Here is a 9,586-nt window from a genome sequence, read left to right on the forward strand (position 1 = left end):
TTTCTTTGAATTTTTTATATGCTAGTGGCGATGTGGTTTCCGCCTTTACTAACCTAGTCCGTATGAACTGACTATGACTTAACCCATTATATATATATCTATGATTATGTATATTCAGGAAATGTTGTATCATTTCAGTTACCGTTAGGTAACCGGTTTTGATTTCCACGTTATATGTTACTTAAAGTGATGTCCCAGAAAAGAAAGGTTTTTAAAAGGAAACAATTTTATGTCACCAATTCAAAAGAAAATTTTTTACTCACTTTTCCACGTAATAAATAAAGAGTATTTTTCGGGGTGTTACAATTGGTGTATGTGATTATACTAAGTGTTCAATATAGTGAAGAATAAAATCTTTCAAGATCAGAAAGGGAGGCCTGAATGTAGTTTGCAGTAGACCGCAAACGAACCAGGATAAAAATCCATTTGTGCAAGTTGTTCTCTCTTAATCTCCTTTATAACTCTTACTGTTTTAATTCGAGTTTAAAGCTGATATTTTGCATGCGTATACCTTGTTATATCCTTGTTAATATTGCATAAAGATATATGTTGTATCTCTGCTTATCTGTTGATAAATAACAGTGCAAATAGCTGCTCTGATAATTTTGTTTCTGTTGTGTGTTAATCGATTAAGCTCACTGGTTAATCGATTAACTGGGTTGTTTTCCAGAACTGGGTTTTGGTGTGAAGCGGTAATTGATAACCGCTACACCTATTCAACCCCCTCTCTAGGTATGTTTAGGCCACTAATACCTAACAAATGGTATCAGAGCTAGTACGACGTGCTAGCTCAATCGTATCTGCGTGATCCTAAGGGAATTAAAATGGGTTCCACCAACCCCTTTGGCAGTGATAGCGCATCCATTAACTGCCTTCCTATATTCAGTGGCGAGGGATACGCCTACTGGAAAGCTCGGATGAAGATTTTTATTGAGGTCATTCGTCCCACTTCACTTAGTGGATGACGAACCGAAAGAAAAACCTAAAAGCTTGTGGACCGATGAGGAGCGCAAAAAGGTTTAGTATAACCTCCGCACTAAAAATATAATCACCTCAGTCCTATCATATGACGAATTGTTTTTGGTATCTTAGTGTGAAAGTGCCAAGGAGATGTGGGACACTTTACAAGTGACTCACGAGGGCACCAGCAAGGTCAAGTGCGCCAGGCTAAATGCACTGATACATGAATATGAGTTATTTTGTATGTTACCAAGTGAATCAATTGGCGATATGCAAAAATGATTCACTCATATTATCAACCATCTGATTGCTCTAGATAAAAGTTTATCAGAGGAGAACTCTCTAACAAAGTTTTACACTGTCTTGACAGGAGATGGCAACCTAAAGTGACGGCTATCATGGAGTATAAGGATCTTGATTCCATGCCATTGGAAACACTGTTCAGAAAGCTTCAAGAGCATGAAATGGAGCTTGGACGTATGACCGCAAAAAGAAGGGAATATCTCTTAAAGCTACAACATCACAACCTACTGAAGAGATAGATAATGATGACTCTGACTCTGACATTGATGACGAAATGCTAAACCTTCTCGTGCGAAAGTTTGGGAAATTCTTGAAGAAACAAGGAAGTTTCAAGCGATTTCAAAAGAAAGAGGCACGAGATTCAACAAGAGAAGGCAAGAATAAAGAGCGCTTCACTTGCCATGAATGTGATAAGTCGGGTCACATGAAATTCCAATGTCCCACTTACCTGAAGAAAGTTGATTCAGAAAAGAGCCCTCCTCGGGACTTCAAATCGAAGAAAGCTTACATTGTATCGGATGTACCGGAGGAAGAAACGACATCAAGCACCTCGGATGAAGAGGAGTCTGCCAAGCTATGCCTAATGACTATAACATATGAAACTTGCGGATCAGGTAGTACAAAGGATGCTAATAATGAGGTATATTCCGACACATCATCCTCTTCTGATGATTCTCCTTCATATGATGCTTATGTCGAGATGCATGAAGAGCTAAAGAAATTAGCAAGAATTAGTGCCGATAGAAAAAGGGTAATTTTGCTAAATGATTAGAAAATAATACAACTACAAAAAGAATTAGATAAGTTGAAATTGGAAAATGAAACCTTAGATCTAATTTTTTCTTGTAATTCATGTGACTGCTCTAACGATAAATTATGTCAAATAACTATCTGTGAGTCTTGCGAGGACTTGAAAAAATGAGAACTTTAAACTAAATCAAAAGCTCGCAAAACTTACAGATAGTCAACACCAATTACATACCTTGCTAAGTAAAACGAGAAACATTGGTGACCATACTGGATTAGGGTATATCCCCCCATCCCATAGAAATAGACCATATAGGAAACCTGTAACTCCTGCTAATAAAAAGTATTATAATAAAAATAGAGTTCCTACATGTTTCTTTGTGGCACACATGGTCACACCTCTTACTTCTGCTACATCAGGAAATATGGGATACCGAGTAGTATTTACGCTTGGGTGAAAAAGGGAGATAACTCTCTAGTTACTAACAGAAAAGGACCCAATATAATTTGGGTACCTGAAACTAGCAAGTGATCTATTTTGCAGGTATGTCTTCGAACACATGGACAACACTGGTATCTTGACAGCGGGTGTTCGAGACATATGACATGAGATAAGTCAAAATTCCTAGACTTATCATTGAAAGAAAAAGGTTTCGTCACATACGGAGACAACAACAAAGGGGAGATCCCAGGCACTGGAAAAATTCGCAATTCAACTCATGTTGTAATCGAGAAAGTTCTATACGTCAAAGGTAATCGTGTGTCATTTGATTCTGATTGTTGTATAATCCATGACGTTTAATCTAATAATGTAAAGTTTGTTGGTTATCGTGTTAATAACATTTATATGGTTGATCTGGAGGATGTCACTTCCTTATTTTCAAAATGTTTTATTTCAAAAGAAGATGACATTTGGCTTTGGCATAGACGAGACGCTCACATTCATGTAAAGCATCTAGAAAAATTATCGAAAAGTGATTTGGTCATTGGTCTGCCAAAACTTGTTTTTAAAACTCAGGATTCTTGTGACATGTGTCGAAAATGTAAACAAGTAAAGAACTCTTTTAGTAAAAATAATGTCATATCCACTACTAGACCTTTGGAGCTTCTCCATATGGACTTGTTTGGACCATCGCAAATCATGAGTTTTGGTGGAAGTTTTTACGCTTTGGTAATTGTCGATGATTTTTCTAGATTCACATGGACCCCTACTTTTGGTATATAAGAGTGACGCATATAAATCTTTTCAATGTCTAGCCAAACAAATTCAAAACCAAACTAACCTTAAAATTGCTTACATACAATTCGACCATGGCGGAGAATTTGAAAATCATAAGTTTAATAAATTTTGTAATAAGCATGGCATCATGCATCAATTCTCGGCTCCCTGTACCCCTCAACAAAATGGAGTTGTTAAGAGGGAAAATAGAGTTCTAGAGGAACTCGCAAGAACCATGCTAAATTAGAACAAGGCTCCCAAATATATCTGGGCTGATGCAGTACACACTGCTTGTTATGTAATGAATCGAATACTTCTTAGACCTACTTTATCGAAAACCCCATATGAGATTTTAAAAGGTCAAAAACCGAATATTGCTCATCTTCATGCATTCGAGTGCAAATGTTTTATTTTAAACAATGGAAAAAGATCTTTGGGAAAATTTGACTCGAAGGCTGATGAAGGCATATTCCTAGGGTATTCATTACATAGTAAGGCTTTTCATGTGTTTAATAAGTATACCATGCAAGTAGAAGAATCATTCATATTCATTTTGACGAATCTTCTCCAAAAGAGAAGAGAACCGCTTACACCCCTAATAGCTATGCAAGAAGAGCTAAACTAGTTTGAGCGTAATAATGTTTGGGACTTGGTCCCTAAACCAAAAGAACATCCTCTAATTGGCACCAGATGGGTCTTTCGTAACAAGCAAGATGAATTTGACCTAATCATTAGAAATAAGGCTCGCTTAGTGGCCAAAGGCTACAACCAGGAGGAGGGGATCAATTATGATGAGACCTACGCTCTTGTAGCCAGAATTGAGGCCATTAGGATGCTTTTGTCCTTCGCATCGTTCATGAACTTTAAGCTCTTCTAAATGGATGTTAAGAGCGCATTTTTAAATGGCTATATTCAAGAGGAGGTGTACGTAGACCAACCACCAGGGTTTAAAAATTTCAAATACCCAAACCATGTGTATAAGCTTAAGATGGCCCTTTATTGCCTGAAACAGGCTCGTAGAGCCTGGTACGATAAATTGAGTTCGGTCCTATTAGACAAAGGGTTCGAAAGAGGTTTGGTCGACACCACTCTCTTTATCCGTAGATTAGATAATCATGTTCTACTTGTTCAAATATATGTTGATGGTATAATCTTCGGACGTAGATTAGATAATCATGTTTTATTTGTTCAAATATATGTTGATGATATTATCTTCGGATCTACTAATGACATCCTTTGTAAGGAATTTTCTGAGATGATGTAGGGTGAATTCGAGATGTCGATGATGGGTGAGCTGACCTTCTTCCTTGGGCTTCAGATTAAACAAATGGAAATTGGCATCTTCGTTCATCAATCGAAATATTGCAAAGAATTACTAAAGAAATTTGATATGGAGCAATGTAAAGATGCATCCACACCTATGGCGTCCGCATGTTATCTTGATAAAGACAAAAAGGGAAAAGCTATTGAGGTAACCAAATATCGTGGGATTATCGGCTCATAATTGTATTTGACAGCAAGCCACCCCGATATTATGTTTAGTTTTTGTATGTGTGCTAGATTTCAAGCTTTGCCTAAAGATCACATTATATTGTTGTTAAACGTATCATGAGATATTTAAAAGGAACAATAAATATGGGATTATGGTATCCTAGGGATGCCTCATTATCCTTGGTAGGTTACTCTGATTCTAACTTCACGGGGTGTAAGTTGGATCGAAAGAGCACTAGTGGGACTTATCATCTCTTATGCAGTTCCTTAGTGGCATGGCACAACAAAATGCAAGCATGCGTTGCTTTGTCCACCGCAGAATCAGAATACATTGTCATTGGCGTGTGTTGCGCTTAAATCCTTTGGATGACGTAGTAACTTAAGGACTTTGGGCTCAACCTAGAAAATATCCCCATTAAGTGTGATAATACAAGTGCCATCAACCTTTCCAAGAATCCCGTTTTGCATTCAAGAACCAAGCATATTGAAATAAGGCATCATTTTTTACGTGATCATGTTCAAAAATGTGATTGTGTGTTAGAATTTGTTGAAATGTCTAAATAGCAGATATTTTCACCAAGCCCCTCTCACGAGATGCTTTCTATGTTCTTCGAAGAGAAGTAGGAATCCTTGATGAAAAATATCTTGATTGAGTTAATGTTATTGCCTTGCATGATTATTTGCCTTGTATGCTTCAAAATGAAAACATGTTGAATGCTAGTTATTCCTTGTATGATCCATGATTCTATAAATAAGCTCTATGTATATATGTGAATGCTTAATATTGCATTTTTGAAAGTTTGAAATCCTTGCATGCTTTTAAAACATCCAAAACGATGTATCCAATGTTATTTAATCGATTAACGCATTATGTTAATCGATTTCCTGGGTGCAACCTTTTAAACCTGTTATTTTTAACCCAGGTTAATCGATTAAGACTAGCATTTAATCGATTAATGGCACCAGTATAATAGAAATAGAAACATTTCTGAACACTTTTTCAAAACCTCCATCGCCCCCTTTTCTCTCAAATCTCAGAGGAACAAGTTCAACATCATTCCTAAACTCTAACCTAGCCTAAAGTCGAATACTCCAACCCCATTTCCACTCTATAAACCTTCTTCTCCATCACTAATTTCCAAGAAATCTGGTTTCCCCCAAAATCCAAACCCTAAATTAGGTTTTTCCGTGAAACCCTCCATTAAACCTTCAACTCAGTACGGTTTTCATCTAAATGGAGAGAGGACGTGCAAAAAGGGTAAAGACAACCGCTCAACGTCCACCACGTGCTCCAAAACCCGTTCCATCAAGTCAACAGGAAAGGCAGGACTGTGGGGATCCGTATTATTCGTTGATTCTGCAAGAAACTTGGTTGCTTAAGTTTCAGGGAAGAAAACCTACATACATAAGGTTTGTGAATCGAACCTGGTTAGCGAAACAGAACTTCGACTTTTCGTATGGTTTGCAAGCACAAGAGGTTGTCCCCTTCTTGGAATCAAAGGTAATATCTACCCTACTCTAGTGAGGGAATATTATGCAAATTTTAGATATAAGGATGGAAAGTATTGGTCAATGATTACTGGGAAATTGTTTGAGCTGAATGAGGAAATGTTCATGAACGTGGGTGGTTTATCGTGTAATGGTGCTAGTTTAGGAGATTGTGGTCTGGCAAACAACAACACTTTTATGCTGCTGAAATGTATAAATCATGTTTGAGGAGACCTCAGTTGTATGTTCAGGGTGAAGTAACAAAAGTTGGGTCACTGTCCGTAGAGAATAGGCTCCTGCATTATTTGATTGTCTATATTCTGGTTCAGAGGAACACAAATCATGCACAACCTACCGTGAATGATTTGAAGTTCATGTTTGTTGTAAAGGAGAATGTGATGATCAACTAGCCTGAAGAAGTTCTGAAGGTCATGTACAATGTCTCTACATCACAATCAAAGTTGTTTCCCTATAGTATTTTCATTTCACGCATTATTGACTATTTGCATATTGATGTTTCTAATACTATAGTTGTGGAATGTTCTGATAAGGATCATTTGATTGGTGAGAGTCTGATTGATAAGATGGACATATACAAATATGGCAATGCATGGCAATATCAGAAGGATTTTAACATTGTGAACCTTGACCCCTATGGTGAGGATGATCAAGATGATACTCAAGAGCCATATGCTACTACTCAGGGGGAGTCTTCTGGACATGCATCACAAGAACCAGTTTTTGGACAAGCTTACCTGGATGCTATGGTACATCGTCTCAACAACAGGATGGATCTTCACTTTTATTCTCTGAAGGACTCATACCATACAGATTTGGAGAATTTTGAGGAGCGTCGGAATGCGTACATTGATAACCATTATCAATCCTTGAGGAACTTTGTTCAGACAACTATTGAGTCAGAAAATAGGAGGTTGTGTGCAGAGTTCAACAAGTTGAGTACCCTCATCAACGTTGATGGTAGCTCGATCATTCCTGACGACAAAAATCTTCCATCTCATCCCTAATTAGGAGGCCTTAGATCTTTAGGTTTATCCTTCCTAGTTTATGGACTATGTTGTTCCTTGAATCCCTCTTGAGAACTTATTTTCTATTTTTTGCTTTTGCATATTTGGATTGTAATAGCTTAAACACTTATCTTATGCTGAACTTGCGTTGGTACTATGTTGATTTGCACTTTACTTCTTTGCAACTGAAACAATGCTTTAATGATTTCAATTTTTCTTTCTCATGTTTAAATGGTGAATTATGTCGCAAATAGTATAGATTTAAGTTTAATGGATCTCGATCATGTTTGGTGTATGTATCCATATTAAGTGATTAAGCTTGTTGCTTACTGTTCAATTATATCACTGCTTAATCATTCCATGCTTAATTTGAATTAACTTAGCCTTTCATGCCATTAAATCAGTTTTGTTGCTGTTTGTTGTTCATTTAATTGATTATGCTCTGGTGTTAATCGATTAAACCATGTATAAATGAGCATTTGTTCAATTTTCTTACAGTTGGTTGATTAATTAATCGCCCAAAATTAATTAATTAATTAATTATAGTTTGTCATAACTCTAATAACTCTTTTGACTTTTGACTAGAATTGAATATCTGTATATTTTTTATAATGTCGAAAGGGGGAGAAAGGTTGCTTGGTTTGTTTGATGTTATTTGCAGGTTGTCATAAAAGGTTTTGTGTTTTAATCATTGCTTACATAAGAGGGAGAGCAAAGCGCCAACTTTGAATTCACAACCATTATGAAAATGTACAACATCGTCAAACTAATTCATCAAATGTAACGTATTATTTGATGTGGTGTTTGTCATCATCAAAAAGGGGGAGATTGAAAGTGCAAAGTGTCAAGGATTGCACTAGCAATGTTTTGCCTATGTCTTGATGAAGACAAGGTTTTATTAAAGCTTGAAGATGGCTCAATAATGAACATGCCTGGAACTCATTGGTCATATCTAGACTAGGTTATATCAATAGAGTCGTATTTCTAAGTAGTCTGGGATGTGTGCCTTAGTGAGTGAGTATACGTGAGGTAAACCTAGATGCAAGTCTCACAAGCCATTATAATTGTCATATCATATTCATGAGACATGTCATCTAGTTTATTGTATGTTCATGCATTAATCTCACATGTCATATGTGCATATTAGGCATAATATAACTGTTAAAACATGTATAAGAGTTAAGCATAACATATGAGTAAGTTTGCCTTTTTAATCACGTTTTTAATATGTTGGTTAATTGATTAACATGGTGACTTAATCAATTCACTCAACTGTTTTATGTTATAACTGTTTTATGTTTTAACTGCTTAACTGAATGTAATGGTTTGAAGGGTCAAATCTGTTTTGTATAAGTTTAGGCAAATTGCATAAACGTGTAGCATTCCATACTATTGTTTATAATTGATTAGAGAGCATATTTTCGTGATTTACTTTGTAATTGGCAGAGAGAAATGCATGTGTGAGAAAGAGATATTAACATGCTTTATTGAAGTTGTTCATGGTGTATTGCATGGTGTTTTCATATGCTTAATCTCATTCATTCTTTCTTGCATGTTCATGCATTCTTGATAGAGATTTTTAGAGAAATATTATGTGTTTACTATTTTGTATTAACTCACATATGCATGATGGCTTATGTTACTTGAGAGTGGGTTAATAGTTGAGTTTTTCCATAGTTATAATTTGTGCATTTTTGTGCTTGGTACAACTCTGTTTTTTGTATTTTGTTTTGTACTATGGGTTAGTCTCTTGGTGTCTTACCACCATTGAGATAGAGTGATTCTTCACCAAGACTAGGAGGTCTTGAATTGAGAACGAGGATCTTGGCTGGGGCTGGATCACGAGAAAGGTTTTCTCAGGCGATAGGGATAGTCAAACTAAGGATTAGAGGTTCTAGGAATTCAAGAAAGAAGCATCTTGAGTCTTGTAAATTGAATTGGTGTATGTGATTATACTAAGTGTTGAATATAGTGAAGAATAAAATCTCCCAAGATCAGAAAGGGAGGTCTGAATGTAGTTTGTAGTGGACCGCAAACGAACCAGGATAAAAATCCATTTGTGCAAGTTGTTCTTTCTTAATCTCCTTTATAACTCTTACTGTTTTAATTCGAGATTGAAGGTGATATTTTGCATGCATATACCTTGTTATAGCCTTATTAATATTGCATAAAGATATATGGTGTATCTCTGCTTATCTGTTGATAAATAACTGTGCAAATAGCTGCTCTGATAATTTTGTTTTTGTTGTGTGTTAATCGATTAAGCTCACTGGTTAATCGATTAACTAGGTTGTTTTCCAGAACTGGGTTTTGGTGTGAGAAGCGGTAATTGATAACCGCTACACCTATTCAA

The sequence above is a fragment of the Lupinus angustifolius genome, chromosome LG11 (assembly GCF_001865875.1).
Source record: "Lupinus angustifolius cultivar Tanjil chromosome LG11, LupAngTanjil_v1.0, whole genome shotgun sequence".
Classification (NCBI taxonomy): domain Eukaryota; kingdom Viridiplantae; phylum Streptophyta; class Magnoliopsida; order Fabales; family Fabaceae; genus Lupinus; species Lupinus angustifolius.